The sequence below is a fragment of the Brachyhypopomus gauderio genome, chromosome 17 (genome assembly GCF_052324685.1).
Source record: "Brachyhypopomus gauderio isolate BG-103 chromosome 17, BGAUD_0.2, whole genome shotgun sequence".
In the NCBI taxonomy this organism is placed as follows: Eukaryota; Metazoa; Chordata; class Actinopteri; order Gymnotiformes; family Hypopomidae; genus Brachyhypopomus; species Brachyhypopomus gauderio.
Window position 1 is genome coordinate 5062919 of NC_135227.1, and position 21112 is coordinate 5084030.

Here is a 21112-nt window from a genome sequence, read left to right on the forward strand (position 1 = left end):
CACACACACACACACACACACACACACACACACACACACACACACACACACACACACACACACACCACAGGGAAGTAGATCAGCTTGCCTAGGACCACAGCACATCTGCATGCGGCTACACTACAGCTTGCTGTCGCACTATGGGCTCCCTGTTCATACCGATTAGCCGCCCATTAGTACCTGTTAGCATGCTTAGTGCTGCTAATGACAGTTCTATAGAGTGGCTGGGCAGCTCCATTTGCTGGAGTGGGGCTCAGGGAAGGTGAAACGGAGCAGTTGAAGGAGGGGCTGCCCCCACCGGTGAGCAGTTCCAGGGCAACTCTCTACGTCTCCGGCCCCCCGGGGGTAGTGTGTGTGTACAGCGTGGGGAGGGGCCATCCCGAAGTGCAGAGCTCTGCATAGGCGCATGGACAGAATCAGCAGGGCCTTGAAGATCGGAGCGCACACTTTGCGAGAACCACAAGAGCCTCCTCGAAACAATATGCTGAGCTACTCTCCGACGCGCCGTTCATTCCGGCCCGCTTGACGTCGGAGCACTGGCGGGAAATAAAAGGGTGGCGAAGGCACCGCCATTTGCTTGTTCTTTTTATTTCGGTTCCCACTTGCCCTGTCAGAGGCCACATCCCCCGCATGTGAATGGTGTGCGGTCCCTTGCACAGGGATTAGGCTGAGTATGATTGCACATTGATTTTCGATCACAGTACCGGGAGGCAGTAGCTAGCTGCTAAAAAAAAAATAATAAAATAGAGCAGAGGGGTTACAGGGAAGGTGAAGTGTCCACCATCACCACGGTTTGTCCTCTTGCAACATCTTGTTAGCGTGAACTCCGAGTCGCCGACTTGCCTGTTGCTTGTTCTTGATCACAGCCATGGCATGGTCATGTTGTTGTGGAGGAGTGTGTGGAAAGTGCTTGTATGGCTTTTTTTTTTTTTGGTTGGTTGGTTGTTATTTCAATGTCTACAAGATAAGCCTACCATGTCTGAAACAGAGGGATTCAGCAGCCCTGCATGGATAACAATAAGTCCATGCTTTGCCGCTTGAGGCACAGACTCAAATCAAAAGCAGAACTCATCTTGATTTTAATGCAATGTATGTGCTAGCATGAAGCACTTAACGATCAAAAACACTTAACGTCTTTCGGCGTATCCATAACTAAATATTACAAACTTACCTCATCTTTTATTCACTTTTTTTTTTTTCCCTGAGTCTCCTGTCATCAGCTTCGTTTGCTTAATTGAGTATTTATATGCAGGAATGCCATGTCTTTTACATTTGGATGGGCAAAGGCAGGCTCATCCATGCCAAAGTACGGCTTATCAGAGCTTGGTGCAAAACACCGTCGCATAATTTTCCACACAGCTTCAACTAATGACAAACACATAAATCCTCACATGTTGACAATCTTTGTGCTGACCTCATTGAAAGTCAATGCACTTGTGCAAAGGTTCTGCGTGTTTTGATATTTCCTGGTAGAGCAGGTCTCAGAAGTGAATTCTCTCCACATTTAAGATTCTGCAGAAGTTACAGAGACCGGTAGTCCATGTCAAACAAGTGTCTCACAGAGGTTTCAAGCAAATGTGTTTTATTCATCTGTTTGTTCACTCCCTCACTCATATGAGGAATGAGTTGATCAGCTGACCATGGCCGAGGATCTGGCTCCCTCTACTGAACTCAGTCCATCTCTTCACCTGTGGAGCCATGGACTGAATCATTTGCCATCACACACACACACACACACACACACACACACACACACACACACACACACACACACACACACGTCCACAGAGCGGTGAGGCATGGTTAATAAAGCCTACACTAAGCTTGAAAGTGAAGCACAATTCAATCATTTCCAGTGTGCAGTTAGATGATCTGTGGTCCAATCTTGCTACCACCAGAAGGAGCAACGATTGTGCTCTATACTTTGTACTATTGAGTCCCTGTGTATATAAATCTCATCTTCTAAGAGTAATCATCAATAATGTGAAGTTTTCAGGTCATGTTTTGGCCATGCAGGGGTTATATAACTAGCAGAATTAAAATGAATAGTGAGGACAGCAGCTGGACACCTACACTCTAGCAATCAATAACTCCCCTGGAAGAGTAGCTCTGTCTAATCAAGCTAAAATGTGTTGACATTTCGGCCAAATGGCTGTTTTTAGACATCAGTGGATGCAATTCTGTGACAGCTTTCATTGACATATTCATGAAAGGTCTCAGAAGTACACGTGTACCAGTGAGAGAGCGTAATGTGTCTGCCATGTAAAGCCTACATTCAAAAGGAAACTTGGAAAAATCCCGCGTCAAAGGAGTACTGCATCGAAGTTACTGCACATTTGTTTTAGATTAAGCTGCTTGAAAACAATTGCCTTCAAGACATTTAGACAAAATGGCCACCTTTACAAATCACAGCTCATTTTGGATCATTAATGCTGTTGGGAGTAAATTGCACAGGATGTGAGCAACATCACATTTACAGCTTACATGCAGCTCTGGTCTCTCTCTCTGTGCTAGTCTGAGGTAAGATAGTTAGGTAATGCAGGAAGATGGGACCTAGGGTCTCTGTACTGTTGTATCCATGAAAACATTGGCTCATTCCGTGGTGAGGAAGCCATTGTCGAGAGTTTCATATCGTTGGTGTTAAAGCGCCTGTAAATAACTTGCAGGCTGCTCCGTTGCTCTCGAGGCGGTTCGGTACCGAGCCTGATCACATGCGTCTCCATCCAAGCGTGGTTTTGCCGCTTCCCCTCAGCCAGCCGTTTTTTTTTTTTTGTTTTTTTGTTCTGTGTAATTTGAGGAACTGGATCTACTAAGAGCACAAATGACCGTCAGGAGCACAGCTATCATTCAGAGATGGCGCCGTTAAAGACAGCGGCCATACTCCAGCGCTCTAGAGTCCTCTGAACAGTAGGCCTATGCGGCACACGCGTAACGGAGCACTCGATGAAAGAACCGAGCAACGCCGCTCAGTGGCACGGGACCACGGCGACATCGCTGCTCTGCCTCGCATTAATAACCCCTAACAGGGCCGGAGAGAGGAACGCCACTGGGATCTGGGATTTGTCCGGACGACATATGAAATTGTCTTGGAGGTGTAGTCCATGTTCTACATCTGCACTACTGCGAGCAAACGGAAAACCAAAAATAAAAGCCTGTTTACGCAGACCACCAAACGCCCCCCCCCCCCCTCACGTCCTATCTAATGACAGACAGTGCTTCAGCGGTGAGCCTCGGGGGGGAGGTTGGGGGGGCAGCATGGGAAGAACGTGTTGTGTTGCCTCCCCCACCCTGTTGCTACAACAGACATTGTGTTTCCTTTGCTGAGCAAAGCCAACTTATCGATGTCACAGCAAATCATTCCACAGCTGGTTTAATGAACTGCGCCGTGCAGTAAAGACTGGGTTCCCAAGCCAGGCTGAGCCAGCTCAGAACTCATCACGTTTATGGGTGCGCGCGCCATGTTTCTCTGAACGTATCAACCTCTCACTGCTTTGTACAGAGCGTTAATTACTCAAATCCCAGTCACACGGCAGCGCCACTGGGAGTAGGTTACACGGCTTACTCTACCTGCATACGAATGAGTTAACACGGCCCTCAACACTGAACTCACTGAGGGTGACGGAACACGAACACTGACAGTGATTTGATTAATTGCCTGCAAATGAGATTTTGCAGATTGTGTTTCAGTTTTTACATTGGCACTATGAGTGTAATTACTGCTTCATGTTTGAAAAATTTTTTTGGCTGTTTTCTTTTTTAGTGACAAAAAAACATTTAGCATGGCATCCGAGGCTTTTCTGCTGCCTTGTGCACGGCCATGTCGGGTCCAGCTGTTGAACTGAAGGAGTTATTGCCTGAAATAAGGCCCTGGAGTAGTGCCTGCAGTTCTGAGGGTTTGCAGAGAGGTATACAGTCATCATGACCAACGGTTCTCCAATCTTCTGTTTTGTCAACTAAAAACACTTGAGCTATATTGACAAATGTTTCTCAGCCAAAACACAGAACTGTTTTAACTGCTTGCTGCGCTGAAAATAAATACAATAAGCCGTAATTCTGGCTGCAGTGCACCTTTCAAAGAAGAGGAATTCCCCTTATTTCCTTATTGTTCACTCTGACCTAATTAAAATATGTCTGCACTCTGCATAAGAGCATAAGCTATGCTTCTGACATCATTATATAGTGTGTGTGTGTGTGTGTGTGTGTGTGTGTGTGTGTGTGTGTGTGTGTGTGTGTGCGTGCGTGTGTGTGTGTGTGTGTGTGTGTGTGTGTGTGTGTGTGCGTGTGTGTGTGTGTGCTGGAAAACTTGTTCAGAGTTTGTTTATCTACATCATGAGGTTTTTGCACATAGGTACTAAAATAAGTATGTGAACTCTCAAGCAGTTTATCCTACAGACATGTTCACTGCAAGTTTGTGTGCACTGTAATGTGGGATTTAGTATCTTTGTTTTATTAATACATGTGTTTACCATCTCAGAGAGCTGTGCCGAGGTTTGGCACATTTTAGGGGCAGTTTGGGGTTACTTAAGGACATGACACTAGCAGCCATCAGTTCCCTTTGTGTGCCACTCACTTGCAAACGTCTGTCTTGACCTCTTTGAACTAAGCCCAGTTCTCCCCCTTTACTCGATTCTCCATTTTTCCTCCTCTATGTCGAGTCAAATCAAAGATGCAGTCATCGGATTGCAAGTTCCCATGTCCTTTAAGTCTCTGCTTCCTCTGTTTCTATCCAGGATTAGATTATGTGCTACCACAAGTTCTCGCCATTCCCAGAACAAAATGAACTGTCTTTGGGCGTTGCTGTTTTCCCTTCTCACTTCTTTAGTCAAATTTGTGCCCCGGTTGTTCTGTCTTGGAACGCTGCCTTTGAAGAAGCCAGTAATCCTTGGCGGGTCTGGTGCCCCTTAGGTGTACCAGGCATGTTTGAGGCTGTAGGATGAGATTCTTTGGGAGATGATAGTGCTAATCTGTAAGTGAGCAGTTTACTGTTTGGGCAACCAGGGAAGGAGAGCTTCATTCTGCATTAGGCCTATTTTATGGCAAGGACCTCAGGCCTTGATTTGGAAATTTGGCAAAGAAGTATCTGTTGAAATCTTTGAAACTGTGTAGGTCTTTATTTATGCCCATGGAGTTTCTTCAGTATGAGGACGAGGGTACTGGGCTAACATCAGGCTGTCAGTCTAACCGTACAGAAGTGAGGTCCGGCTTCATGGTGGGGTGGGAGGTGGGATCTAGAGAGCAGGGCGGACCAGGTCTCTGAGGCCTCGGCTCAGGGCATCTTCTCACCTCCTGACCTTGGCGCCTGCATTAACAGAGGCACATCGTGAACATCACACCGTGGTCCAGAAAACAGCCTCAGAGACATTCAGAAGAATAAAAGAAGTTAGGACATAATATAGAATGGAATAAAAAATTACAAATGAAACAAACATATATGATACAGTAAGAAGATATGAATTCCTTCAGGTCCTGTTTTGACGTTCTCTAATGCAGAATATCACAGCAGGCTTGGTCAGCCTAGCCCGTGAACATACAGGACTATGGTCTACAGTGTAGTAACCGCTACCATTCAACATGATACATTCTAAACAGAAAGACAGTCAAACCAATATATATAATCTCACCAGCACCCGGGAGCATAGTGAGCCAACACAGTACTGACCAATAATGGACTCCCCAAGTCTGGCTAGCTTAGCTTAGCTAGGAAGAGGGCGATGGAGTTGTACGAGTGGTGTTGTTCCCAACCACAGTGAACCTACTCGCATGCTCCATTAGGAAATGGGGATTGTCCTAAACCTTCTGCTCATCAAAGAAACCTTCCCTGCTGTGCGCGATGAGACTGGACTCACTCCGGGCTCGGTCTGTGCAGAACACTCGCGCTATAATCATGTCATCTTACCAGGGGGATTTCAAAGTGAAAGAGCTCTCTGGCCGACGCGAAGGCACTGTAAATATCACAGTGGCGACTAATAACATGATGGAGAGTGTGATTATGAGCGGTCTAGGCTGACGATGCCGCTGATTGCTTCGCACTTTTATCATATCTAATGGCCGAGTTTGACAGAAGAATATAGTGATATTGTTGAGAAGTGACCCAAGATGAATCAATTAATTAAACACCACCAAGGCTATCACTATGTCAGGCGTCGCTACAGATAGTGATTATTACTGTAAAATTGAAAATGAACACCAATTACTGATGTCTCCTATGATAAAGTGCAGCGAAGCAGAGAGCAACAGTTATGTTTATGAGCCTCTTCGGTGTCGTTCGGTTTGTGTCATCATGTTAACTTCATCATGAGGGTGGAAGGCGTCCGATCTTCCTGCACATGGTGTGTTTTTGCACATCATTAATAACATGGATATCGGTGTAGATGGCTTCATTAGAAATATTTATTTGATGGATCAGTGATTAGTAGGTACCAAGCTTATGGTTAAGGTTAAGATCTATTTCTGTTTCATTATTGCAACTGTTCAAGTTTCTTTGTGGTTGCCGATGACTGGTGCATCCTGACCCACATGAACAGAATTGGTGTTTACCTGGTTTTAGAGAAGACTGAGAGGAGACAGACATAATGAGTATGAGTGGAAGGTTTTACTAATGAACAGAGCAAATCTGCAAGGAAAAACAAGGTATTTGGGGCCAAATATGTTTGAGGCACTAAGAGACATTTTGTAAAAGTGTGTAAGGTCAGGATCATATTTTGTAGACTACCTTGTGTTTCCATCATCTGTGAAATAATTTGTTGTTATTATAAATCAGGTTCAACCCTGCAGCTGTGAAGAAAAGCTCCTTTAACTAGGGCTGGACTTCAGAATTAATATTTCACTCTTAATTGAAGTACAGCAATAGAATATTCATGTGTCCTTGTTAAAGTCAGTCCACAGATTTTGTGAAGTGAATTAGATATGCTGACATTGTACTGCTCTAAAATTACCTCAGAATTAAAAATGATTCCCAGCTCAGTGGAAGCCAGTGCTCCTACACAGAAGATAATGATAGTTTTCTTATTCCTGACCAACTAACACGTTTTCCTGTGGACTTCTTTTTGCCTTTGTTTTGTTTTATTTTATCATAATTCTGACTGCACGTTGCTCCATAGATTTCGTAGGAGTCAGACTCCGAGCTCAGCAGTTTCAAATGTAAGGCCACACAGAAATGCCAGTGCTTTTTCATCGCCGTGTATGCCATGTATCTGTTGTCAGCAGCATTGTTGGGGTCCAGCTAACAGAAGTTTCAAAAACTTTGCATACACTAGGAAACAATACCCACGTTTGTGGGGAAAAACGAAAATTATGCATTATTTGGCATTTCAAAAAAGAAAATTAACTTATTTTTCCAGGACTTCTGAAATACTTCATTGCATCTTCTCATAATTGATAACACATTCATGAGAATATTTCTTGTTTTTATAATTGGTAGAATATTAAACTGGGCTTTGCTTGAATGAGAGTTACTGATTAGTTTAATTACAATTTCTGAGTCATTGTCTCCAAAGTTGAAGGGAAAAAATCTCTCATGATTACAAATCAGACGAGCACACTTTCTTTAATCTTCCCATTATAGTGAACAGATGGCTTTCTTCACATGCACATTTACCATCATTTACAGTCCCTTGTAATCTATATTGAGCTTTACTGGATATTCTGTGCTATTTTTTTACACAATTTATAAAAAACAATGTTCAGATTTTAAAAGATTTAACCTGGACCGACACTGCATGCATGACATCTGGAAATGTAGAAAAAATGTTAACGTTGTAAATTATGATGCATATTCAGACCATTATGACTGAAGATGAAAAATAAAAAAACACTTTATTGATCCTGAAGGAAATATTATATAGTATATGATATATGAGGAGAAAAATAAGATAACTCCTCTTGATTTCTGTAATCTTTCTAGGCATGCATAGGAAGGGGCCAGCTCCAAACTGTTCCCACAAAGTTGTGAGCATGAAAATATTCAGAGTTCCTTTCACTGGAACTAAGGGGCCAAGCCCAGCTCCTGAAAACAACCCCACACCATAATCCCCCCTCCACCAAACTTTACACTTGGCACAATGCGGTTAGACAAGTACTGTTCTCCTGGCAACCGCCAAACCCAGACTCGTCCATCAGATTTCCAGATGGAGAAGTGTGATTCATCACTCCAAAGAACACAGTGGCAGTGAACTTTACACCACTGCATCCGACACTTTGCATTGTACTTGGTGATGTATGGCTTGGATGCAGCTGCTTGATCATGGAAACCCATTCCATGAAGCTCTCCGCGCACTGTTCTTGAGCTAGTTTGGAAGTTTGGATGTCTGTAGTGATTGACTCTGGAGGAAGTTGGTGACCTCTTCACACTATGCGCTTCAGCATCTGTTGACCCCGCTCCGTTAGTTTACGTGTCCTACCACTTCATGGCTGAGTTGCTGTCGTTCCCAAACACTTCCATTTTCTAATAATACAGCTGACAGTAGACTGTAGAATATTTAGGAGCGATGAAATTTCATGACTAGATTTGTTGCACAGGTGGCATCCTATCACAGTTCCACGCTGGAATTCACTGAGCTCCTGAGAGAGACCCATTCTTTCACAAATGTGTGTAAAAACAGTCTGCATGCCTTTTATACACCTGTGGCCATGGAAGTTTTTGGAACACCTGATTCCGATTGTATGGGTGAGCGAATATTTTTGTCAATATACTATATATATATGTATTCAAGTGCATTATATAATAATATTATTTTAAAAGCAAGTGTGCCATGCTGTCACTGTTTTCACACTTTTTTTTGTACCTCGCTTTGCATATTTTCATATATGAATGTAAATACATGCTGAAGGTTTCTTATGTTGAGCATGTATAAATGTAATCCAGCAACTCCCAAAACCAATAAGAGGACAGTTGTATGCTGCACTCTGATCAAATATTATTATTATTTTTATTTACTGATAAACAGATGCAGGTCAGTGTTTCATGACCCACTGGCTACCCTGTCTCTTAATATTTGCACACACGTCTACACAAAGCAGACAGCAGTAAGCTGATGTACTGATTAGCACATGGTTATGTTCTCATTGCTCTATGGTAATCCCGCATTAAAAACATGTATCAAAAATATAAGTATCAAGTAATGGCGACTCTCTTTTGGAAAGAATGGACTGTGATACCTTTTGTCACGTACCAAAATAAAAGTCTCCATATAGTATTTCATGTTTCTCAGGAGCTCTGGGGAAAAGAGGAACCAGGTGTATATTCTGAAGTAGTAATGATGGAAAGCCTTTGTGTGTGTGTGTGTGTGTGTGTGTGTGTTGGGGGGGGGGGTCTCTGTGTATGTACTCTGACATGACCAGATATTTATTTTATTGATACAACACAATTAAATGCAATACAAAGAAGGAAGGGAAATAAATGCCATAAACCCAAACAAGAAGGCCCAGCACTCTGCCCTGATCTGGCTCTGGTGTGCCAGGAGGGGAAAGTCCCTCAGCATTCCCCACACACTCCACAACCCCCTCGAAATCACGTCTCCCTGCAAATGCTCCAGTGCAAGCCAGAAGAAACCAATGACATTAGCGCCACTGGCATTCAGCACGGCTCAGCCACCTGCTTATCAGCTCATGATACCAAACTCGGGCCCAGCCAACGCACGGAGAGGATAGAAGAGGAGAAGAGAAGATAGAACACAACCTAAAACTCAAGCAATAAACGTCTCTGCACTGATATTTACCAACACAAGCACAGGCAATATGGGCTATGGCACGAGTGCATCTGACAGTAACACTCGCCAAATTTGACAGGAATGTTTGTTTTGTCCACAGTTATTGCAATACTTAACAGATCCTGGATGTCTAACTGAGAGTGTGTCTTTGCCAAGAAATAAGCAGTCATTATTTCAATTTTATTGAAATAGGGTTACATACACAAGGAAATATCACATTGTTCTTAGAACTGAATAATATTGCAGAATGTTAGGAAGTCAATTATGATTAATCATATTGAAAGTAATGTTTTTTGGTTAGGATAGTTTCATTTGTTTTGGTTACATTTTAAACTTAATTAGTCAGTGTATTCTGGTCGATTGTGAGTCATGGTGTATTGAATTTGTGGAGAAGTTGGTCTGCCTTTCTAGCTAATGCTCACTAATATTTTGTAGTGTGTCTTGTACAGTTTTCTTAATAGTTTATTCCAGGTATACAGTCAGCCTATACTAAATAAATTACTTGATGCGTTATATTTCACTGTGTTCTGCAGACAAATCCAGGGAAATTGTGAAAGTGTAGCACCAGGACCAAACCATGCCATTACTTCACATGAGAATGCTTTTATTCAATAAGCATAACAACAGCAGGAAACTGAATCAACTTGGCAGGAGAAGTAGTGAATGGTAACAAAAAACATGGATTTATCAAAAGACTACGATTCCACGGACCCACAGACTCACGACTCACAGACCCACAGAACCCGAGACCTCCAGACCCCCAGACCCACTGACCCCCAGCCCACAGACCACAGGCCACAGACCTCCAGCCCACAGACCCCCAGCCCAAGGCCATGGCAGACACCACAACATTACAAGTGACCAAAGTCCCATCACATTCTTGCCCATACTAACCCACTGCATGAAGCTCTGTGTCTCTTGATGACCTGGGTCAGGTATGCAAGGAGCAGAACCAGAAGAAAAAAAAAAAAACAGTCTGAGGGTCCCTAAGAACTGGACTGAGACCCACGAGTCCAAATGATTATAAAACATTGCAAACCGCAGAGTTAAAACGAAATCTCATTGAACGCCTTGTCTGCTGGAACTTTTCAAAAGCAGCTATTCGTATGAATAACACTGCAGGGAAGAAGATGACCAACCACCTTTCTGACGTATGGCACGTATACGCCCCCCCCCCCACCCCCACCCCCAGGAGGCCCACAACTCTCTCTCCCCCCCCCCCTCTCTTTTGTAACTCAACAGCATATGGAATTTGTAGACTTTAATATGCCACTATCATTGCTTTGAAGGGGGAAATGAAAGTCTTTACATACTGCTACCTTTACACTCTATATAGTTTTTATCGATCTGAAGTGTTATAGCCACTCTATGGACAACTGGGGACAGAGAAAACCCAGCGCTCCAAATTGGAGAGAGAGAGAGAGAGAGAAAGAGAGAGAGAGAGAGAGAGAGAGAGAGAGAGAGAGAGAGAGAGAGAGAGAGAAAGAGTAATTCGAGGCCACAGTAGCACCATCACCCGGGCCATCTCCTGGGCCCCGTCGGCCTACAGGCTAACATTGCTCAGGCTTGTGCTCTGGATCACAGCTTCTCTGAGCTAATCCACCCTAATCCAACATCCAAGCGTCCCGCCGAACAAGTCGGTCGAAACATCGTAAATATATACGCAGCTATTTGAGGGCTGCCATGCTGCTACTTTAAATCTGTTTGTTTTACTCTCGGCCATGTCGGAGGTGTCTGGCTCTCCACATCCTTCATCATTCTTAATACATTCAATGAGATTTATCAGTGAATTTTTATTTGAAATAACTGTGGACCTGATGAATCCATGCCACCACTTTCCATATATGCCACGTGACTGGTTCACGTCCCAGTTCCACTTATGCATTATTCAGCAGTTGGAATTAAACACCACTTGTGGTGGATTAGGATCAGGGCGGGAACAGAGACACACGAGGAGGAGAGTGAGTGGCTGAATGACATATTTGCAAGCTGAGAGTCTCTGAACATGGGAAGGAGTGAAACAGACAGGAAGTGCAGAGTATTGAATAAAAAGATTTTCAACGCGAAAGAAAGGATTCGACTTGCCCTCAGCGGTTAACTTGTTTCATTCATTTCAGATGTTATTTGCTGACATTTTCTTTTCTTCATGGTAGGCTTATCGACTCCTATCTCACACCAGAAGACATGCATCCTGTTTTTCATTACAGTGTTACTCCTTCTGGCTATAAGAAGTGGGCCCAGAAGATCGCTCATAATGCCCAGGGTTCCAGCCATCTGTCTGTGTAGGGGCCATTCTTTCTCCTTAGGAAGTTATTAGCACTGCACTGAGTGTGTATAAACCAGCAACTTCTCTTTTTCTTTCTTTCTTTTATTTCTTTCTTTCCTTGACCGGTTTGTTCTTGTTCTCACAGATAATCTAGAAAAAAAAAAAAAAACCAGTGGAAATGTGGGAAACCTGGCGTGTGTGCTGCTGAAAGAGAGGGAGACATCAGCTCTTGTCCACCAGCCAGAGTAATAACTAATGGGTCTGTGCTTCCTGTATCCACTCTCCTCTTTTTTTGTCTCTCTGTGCACTCTAGTTGCATCAGCACTGTACACGTTTCTGCCACAGGGCAGCCAATGATTTCCAATTCAAACAAGGTTGTAAAAACGTAAGGAGTGATTCTGAGGATTGTCTATGACAGGACAATGGAGTGGCCGGCGGGTAGTTGTTGCAGCCTGTGACATGTTCAGTGACCATATCTTTAACAGCCTCTACACAGGGCCCACATGGGCTCAGAGCTGCGGCTCTTAAAAATAAATCACGGAGGCTTCCGAAGACGCCGCGTTCAGTGCACGAGGGAAATGGCTTAGTAGACACAGTCTGCGTGCTTCCTCAGGTACGAGGTGTTTACCATGTCATGCAGCTGACGACATTAGCATAAATATTTTAGCTCTGCAGGGATTCAATATACATGGTAAGCACTCCTGGTGCTACTGACCCCACAGCCATCATAAAACTGTGTCATTTCTAATTTCTCTTTTATGAGGATGGTGTATTGAAAGTGACCATTCAAAGACCTTGAAGCAGAGGTGCAGGTGTGAGCCGAGCTTGTTGCTAAAGACATAGTTCCAGACATCAGTTTCCACACAGCACGTAGCTCCCACAGAAAGGTAAGATTTGAAGTTTTGCTATGAGACTGTTCAATGATGTACAGATAAGGCGGAAGTGTAGATACGGCTGCAGTCTTACACACGTCAGTGTCTAGGTGTTGTGGTTTAGGAGACGGACAACAGGCCTTTGTCGTGGCACATTTGGCGACGCCGTTCTTGTTAAACATAGTCACGAAAGCCATAACCGATTCAGTATATCCACCAATATGTGTAATAAAAAGGAAATAGAGAAATGAAAGTGGAGAGAAGGAGAAATGGCAAGAGAGGAAGATGAATGAGTGTGTGTGTGTGTGTGTGTGTGTGTGTGTGTGTGTGTGTGTGTGTGTGTGTGTGTGTGTGTGTGTGTGTGTGTGTGAAGGGGGGCATGGAATGAACACAGATGAGGTGGATGTGTACGAGTACTGACTCTCTCAGTGTTTACACATCAGTCTAATCAGAGAGACAGAGAGGGAGAGAGAGAAAGAGAGAGAGTGAGCATTGTGATTCATCACACTCTTTAAGGAGTCAGGTTGCCTATGTTATAATGCATTAAGGCATAATGAAATTGTTATCTACTCCAGAAGCGGCATAAATGAATGCCTGTCTATCAAGTCAGGTCACCAGTAAATTATCATTTAATAGAGGCCCAATTAAAAATAAAGTATCAAGTAATGGTGACTCTCTTTTGGGAAAAAATGGACTGTGATACCTTTTGTCATGTTCCAAAATAAAAGTCTCCATATAGTATTTCATGTTTCTCAGGAGCTCTGGGGAAAAGAGGAACCAAGTGTATATTCTGAAGAGGTAATGATGAAAAGCCTTTGTGTGTGTGTGTGTGTGTGTGTGTGTGTGTGTGTGTGTGTGTGTATGAATGTGGGTGGTGAATAATATCTAATGATCAAGATAGGGAGAATTCTTCAAACTACATACTACATGTTGTATTTTCAGTGGAATGTCAGAACAGGCAGGAACCATACGGCAGACACCCTGAGTCTTTAACGGTTAGTTTAGTGGAGACACACCAAGTGTTTGGTGGTCAGTGGCTTTGCTATCTACCATCTCTCCTAATGTGCTAAAATGTGTGTGTATGTGTGAGACAGGGAGAGAGAAAGAGATACAGAGAGAGAGAGTGAGAGAGAGAGAGAGAGAGAGAGAGAGAGAAATGTGTCAGAAGAAAAGTACTCTACTCTGTGCATTAGCTCTCCAAGGTTACATGGGTTGGAGTATCATCCATTCAGAAGCGTTTTTTGCACTGTTGCCTATATGCACTTCACTTCCTGTTCTATTTATTACCGTCGCCGTGGTTCTCCTGTTCCTCGCTCAGATGAAACAACAGCCTTTTGTGTCTTGAGCTCAAGGTAAACATTTCATATCTGCGGTTAAATATACCTATTTTCTGGAATTGAGAGTTTTGGCAGAAATAGTTTGCATTTCTTTGTTGCTTACGCTTGTAACAGCTAATTTGATCATTAATTCCATGGCTGTGTATTGTGTGTTATTTGGCCTTGGACATAACGCCACTGGCATTTGCCATAAACAAACATCTGGACCATGAACTGTTCTCACTATTACCACTAATTCATGTCTTCTGTTCATATTAACCTCATATTCATTTCAAGGGAATGAGCTATTTTGAATGCAGGCAATGTAGTACACCAAAACAGTGTATAGCAATCATAAATACTGTCACTAAGTAAATGGATGCATATGTTACCAAGAACATACACCTATTCCAGAGTATGTACAAGCAAACACAGTGATGTGAACATGAAAGGCTGACACACAGCTAATATATATATATATATATATATATATATATATATATATATATGGCCGCCCCTGGTATACATGAACCTCACAGGCCCTCCGACCTCCTCCACACACGTGCCTGGGCAGTGCAGAGGGGAGAGGTCTTGTCCCCTGGGTCCGTCCGGTAGCTCCTGATGTACCGATGTGTACTGTCAGTGCCGGAGCTGTGCGCACTGATGCGGTTGTGTGTGTTTAGGCAGGCGCTGGGTTAGCTCACCACGCGGACTCTAATTTCATCAACCGCCATCGCTATGCATCTCCTCTAATGACATTAGCTGCGAATGAGCAGAAAGAGGAAGATGTTCAGTTGATTAGTGCTAACTATCAGTCATCCTCTGCTTGAGATCACCCCACATGGGGCTGGCCATGCGTGCAGACGTGCGGGAGAAAGGATGCGGAAGACAGGCGGGCCTAACAAGAGACGGACACCAGCGGATGACCAATCACAGCGGCCTAACATCAATCAAATAGAGCGTCATCATGTTTATATAGTTCAATGTAAAGATGCTTGACTGACACAGGCTGAAAATGTAAACTTGTTTTTTGTAGTCTCTGTGCAGATATACCAGGCTCTGTAATTCAAAAGGTTCAATTCAGACTTCAACCACAGTTCAACGGACAGAACACTTATGTGTGTATGTGCCATTGTAATGCAGAATAACAGAATCTAGAACAGTTCCTAATGAGCATGGACCTTTACACATTACACATCTTTAGGCACTTTAGGCACATGCATGCGCGCGTGCACACACACACACACACACATACACCTGCAAAAAATACTCTCTATTTTGTGCAATTTTTGCTTGATTACAAGTAAAAAAAGTTCTTATTTACCAACGTTGAAGTTGAGATGCTAGTAGGGTTGACAGTAGGATCGTCTGCTTTCAGATCCTTGTAGTAACAAACCAAGTCCAAGAACTCTGCAAGAACCAAGCAAGTTTGTCAAGACCAACTTAAAAAATATTTTTTAGTTTAGAAAAAGAGTAGATTTAAAACAAGTAGCTCATAATTATAATAGAGGCAAATCATGCTGAGAGATTATACAACTGAGCTACAGCTCTTAACCACTATAGATACATATAACAAAAACATACAATAGTTTTAAACCTATAAAACAATAGCCACATTGTTTACTCGTTATATCAGTTCATATTTCCACCCTGAACTATAGCTGCATGGTCTCTATGGTTGACTATGCATACCTAAACAATTTATTTATTTAATTAGTGGCCTCTTAAATCTTACCAGTGCAAAATCTCATAAGCATTTAGGTTATAGTCACAAGGCCATAGATGACGGTCTAGTGCCCCTTCTGCAGCTTGTGACTGTTCTCAACCCCAGAATAATGCAACGTTTTAAATCCACCAGACTGCAAGTAAACATTAAGTCTGTCTCTGCCCCTGATGGAATCACACAACTAATTCTCAATTCTGCACTGTTGCGTAACATCTCAGGTTGATTATTCATTGCTCTGCCTGAATGTTGAATGCAAACCTAAGGTAGGTAATAAATTACTAAGTCCTTCAGTAATTCATCTCTGCTACAACACACTGCACAGACATGAATAACCAACCAAGGCTGCTTGTGAACGTCATCTCCAGTGATCATCTGAACCCTCTCCTCCTTGAAGAGGTGTGCGGCCCAGCGGGCACCGCAGTGACGTTTCATGGAAGCAGAGAGCAGTGGCCCAGTCTAGCGGTCCAGCTCCACCATGGAGGACGAACCGGAAAGCACCATTTCTCCAAAAGAAAATGCGTTTTATTCAAGTGGTGCAGTCTTAACAAAGACTAGCACAAAACAAAAAGCAAAAGGGAACTAGTGAAGAAAAGATAGTAACACAACTTTATCACAAATAAATGAAAAGATAAAGAACCAAACACACACACACACACACACACAAATCTACCATTTAACACCTATTTACAAAGATGTAATTTTTCAATAAATGAGGCGCATGGCATTGTGGGAGTCCTTGCCACACTCCCCTGCACTCCCCTAACTGACTCCCAGCCCTGAAGTCCACGGCGGCTGCCACAACAACTCTGAGTCAAGACAGTGGGCACAGAGCGAAGCGGCACGCAGGGAGCAGCGAGGATCACAGAGAGAGAAGCAGCCAAGGGAAGTGGCTCGTCACATTCAGCTCTGACTGCGGCTTCTCTTGTCTGACAGAAGCCAGATGACGCTGCGAGAAACATTCCTGACATGTGAGCCCGAGAAGACGTGTAGTATTTGCACACTGTTGTGGTGTTTTGCTACAGAAAGAAAGAAAATAAAGGAAGATGCTGGTTAGGACATCCCTGCTGTTTTTCCACACGCAAACCGAGCTGTTAAAATCATTCAGAACTCATGAGTAAAAGTGGTTGTAGTCTATAGTATTTATATCTTCCATGATTTATCTCTTTATGCCAGACTTGTTCGTTACTTGCAAATGAGTATGACTACCATCTTGGGCAACTACTGAGGTTTGGGTCAATGTTTGAGAATGGACATGAAAATTGAATGTCTTTACAGTATACCTTAGGTACATTGGTTCATTGGCAAAACTGGAATGGCACTTTGCCTTTAGAGAACATGGTAGAATCCAAGTCTTCAGCTTCTAGTGTCTACTTATAGCAAAAAGGAACAAACGACATACACTTGTGAAAATGTTATCATATATCACATATCATATTATATATATCAAATCATATAAACTGCTTTAAATCTCATAGGGAAGCATTTTTTTTAAAAAGAAAAAAAAATTGAATGTTATGTTAAGACATTTCTACCTGGTGTCGGGACAGGGACACTGGGAATGTCCCACCAGGCTTCGGTTTAGCAGACAGCAGCGTCCAAACGTCTCTCGTCTTCATTCTGACCTTGTCCCGCTGAAGTGATCATGACTTGTGTACATATCCAGCCTCCACATTGAGCTACAGTTCAAGTGAGACAGGAGTTTGTATCTTCCATCTGGCACGGCCTGGGTGTGGGTTCTGGACAGTTTAAGCCGACTCTACCTCAGGCGCTGTGAGATGAGGGAGCTAAACGTGACGAGTGTAACCCGGACGACAACGTGACCACTTCACTTACAGCATCTAAACCGAATTGCCTGTTTATTTATCACCCGTTTGCTGTCCACTGTCAAACTGCGAAGCTTTCAGCAAAAGCTTCACGCGGAGAGACTCCCTCCCATCGCACGTGTGCCGCTAAGCCCAATAAATGGAGCAGGCGAGATCGGGCTACCTGCTTCCTCCCGGTTTTGCACTTCAAAGGTGGCGCACGCGCCCCGTCTCTGTCATCGGGAGATCCGCTTACGGAAAAGCTTTGGTGGCAGGCGGGGTGTGAGCTACACAGAAGAATCGGAGCTCAGGCTGCAGTTACATACTTGCGCCCCCCCTCCGTGACCCCACACACAGCAGCCGCAGCTGAGCGGGAGTTAAGCAGATCTGGGTTCCGCTGCTTAAGTTCCTTTGTGAGGGGCGCATACCTCACGCTGTGTGGATCTCCCAAGGCTCGAGATTCTTTTGCCTCATTTCCTTCGGAAGGGTAACTGAATAGCTGATCCAGGAACAGCATCTACCGGTTCTTGAGCATCTATCGTAACGGAGCTCGCTGAACAGATTGCAGACCCTCTGCCAGTTAACATTTTAACCAGATGACTTTGTGAACGTTTTTTTTGTCAGCAGCACACCTATAAATGATCTCATGGGAAATGTAGCTGTTCATTTTTCAGAACCTAATTTAGAGTGTAATTTTACTGTAAGTATGGACTAACTGACGGAAATAAACAAAAGGGCAATGCGGCACACAGCAGCACAGCACTTGTTGAGCTGGTGTTCAGGCAGAATCAGATCAGGGTTCGTAACGTGAAGGACTTCATATCTTCCCATCTTGACTAGTGCAGCACTCTCATTACTGGCTTTACTAACAAAACATGCATCAGCTCTAATGTATTTAAAAACCCAACTGCTCCATATTTCTCTAAAAAACACTACTCATAAGAGTCCTCTAGACACAGCCTACAAATCTCCCTACTCATATCAGCTCAGGCCTCTAGACACAGATTCCTCTTCTCCCTGCACATCCAGTTTAAAGTCCTCCTGCTACACACCAAAGCCCTACACGGCCAAGCTTCGCTCTATTTAGCTAGGGCTCTTCACCCTTTCCCTCCTGCTCACTGGAGACATTTCTGAGAATTTAGACTAGTCATTGCTTGGGGGGAAGTGTCATAGCCCCAGTCCATAGAGTTCTTTTCTATTCAACTTTGGTCTGCACTTTCTGTCTTCTAAAGACATCTTAAAACTTTATTTAACCATTTATTTAACACTCTACTTCTCACACTGGATGATGTTACTGCTGCTTTGTGTGTGTGCAGTTGTGTGGGAGTATTTTTTGGTTTGTTCAGTGATGTGGGATAAAAGGAGTAAAACCATTTTGAGTCGTCAGTCTTAGATTAAATAAACAACAGCATCAACGACTCTCAGTAACAAATTGATGTAGAAGTGGTGAAGTATCTACATCCAGCAGATTAATCAAGACACATTTAATTAACTAAATAAGGCTTGATTACAAACGGATGAATTCAGTTGTTTTTCAACTATATTTTTTATGTAAATTCATATAGGCCTATGTACAGGATAACATGAGATGTCACTAAACAGGTAACAGGTGTAATAAATGCCACTTTAGTATACTCAACAAGCTGCTATACACTTGAGATTGACAACTTGAGATTCTGTAACTTGGTTTTAACTGGATTTCGGCTGGGGTCAGGGGGTCAGTACTAGGACCAGGGATAGGGTTATAATTCGGTTTTAGGTAGAGTTTAAGGTTGGGCTTAGGCTTTGCGTAGAAATTAAGTTTAGTTGCACTGGTCTGAGGTCTGATTGCTGGTGTTTGACCATTGAACTGCTCCACTTCAAGTACTGACTGTGATTGTATTCAAATTCTCATCTGATTCATTGATGTGAATCTATTGAGAGTTTATTGATGGTTCTGTACAAATGTAACTTAATTTAAGTTATAATTATTATTAATTTATTCACTACTCATAATTATTAATTAATAGTAAAAATGAATCAATGTGAAAAGACATTGGTCTTATGAAGAGCTTCTCCAAAGCACATGATATTAAATGAAAGGTATTTCAATGGCACATGTTACAGTAAAGGAATAATAATAATAACGGAGTTTATCGAGCCTTGGAGAGCCCAGCTCAAAGCAGCCTTTGTTGCAGACACTGTGTGAATGACCATATCCCATCAGCCCCTGGGAGCACACGGTGATGTCGACAAGTGGCTGCATAAGGGAGAGTGTCTACAGCGAGTTTGCTAGCAAACTGTAAAAATGAGATTCTTATTAAACGTACAAAAACGTTAGCATTTCAAGAAAATAAGTAAATAAATAGAAAATTGTGTATCACCCTTGAGCTTGTATAAGGTGACAAGCGCATATGTTGGGAATCAGGCGAGAGAATACAGGATATCTGAATGGGGAATCTGAATGTTCAGGTCTCTTTCTGGATTTAATCTTCCTCTGGAATGGTGTGATGACCATGACACTAGGTGTTGATCTAAGGTCGTAGGTCATGTTATGTGTTGCCAGCACTCATGCTCATTGTATAATCTATAGGATTATTATGACATTTCTGAGAAAAACATTTCCCCAAGATAAATAAATTACATTTGGGTGATAAATAACATTCAGCTTCCATGCCCATTTTATCATCATTTATCACTAAGTGCCAATAATTCTGGAAGATATAGCGATGACGTGAGCTCTCAGATCAAATCTCATTCAGGCTCCAGACCTGCTGATTCTGTCCAGATTTGACTGCTGTCTCTTTTAATAGGTCATTTAGTTTGTTTAATTTCACGTTGCACCCTGTGGTTGATTAGTGATTGTGCAGCGGACTGACGCCACACGCGTGTTTCCTGTGTGAGGAATTCTAACTCCAGGCTCCTTTATTCTGCATCTTATAAATGTGTTGCTTCAGACTTTGAAATAATATAGGGCGAGCTGCTGGCACCGAGTGCTGCTCTCGATGCCAGATGAAAGAAATCGGGGAGATATCAGTGAAGGCTGTTTCTCAAGCCTCTTCAAAGGGCCCAGTCACAGCAAGAGCCATAGTACACAGAGACAGAGGAGGGGGGCGTGGCTGAGGTTCCAAGAGCAGCAATATATGATGCGTGTGATATGGTGGTAATGACAGGAATATTGAATGGGCTACGGAGTGCAGACAATAAGAACCGGGTTCGGCAATGACACAGATCCAGTCTGAGAGAAGATGGGAGTGAGAAAGACAGAAAGAAATATGATACAATATCTATGCAAAAGCATGACAGGCTTGTCTGCTACCCAACTAGCAAAGGCACATAAATTACTACAAGAAGTTCAGAAGTTCAACAAGATAAAGTTGCGTTCATGTGTTTAAAAAGTAATTCAGGTGACGTTGCCGAAGGAAATATTTCAAGTGAATTATC

At 43.0% G+C, this 21112-nt stretch overlaps 1 protein-coding gene and 1 long non-coding RNA gene across 2 annotated transcripts in view; one reads left to right on the forward strand and one right to left on the reverse strand.

The window, feature by feature from the left end:
- alk (ALK receptor tyrosine kinase) overlaps positions 1-21112 on the forward strand; it is a 290978-nt gene that overhangs the window by 148763 nt on the left and 121103 nt on the right. The window lies entirely within an intron of this gene.
- LOC143480624 (uncharacterized) lies at positions 5097-17256 on the reverse strand. Its single transcript, XR_013121860.1, has 4 exons — positions 17168-17256; positions 16225-16903; positions 15486-15571; positions 5097-5299 (listed from the first exon to the last, which is right to left on the reverse strand). It is a non-coding gene; the product is annotated as an uncharacterized LOC143480624 (long non-coding RNA).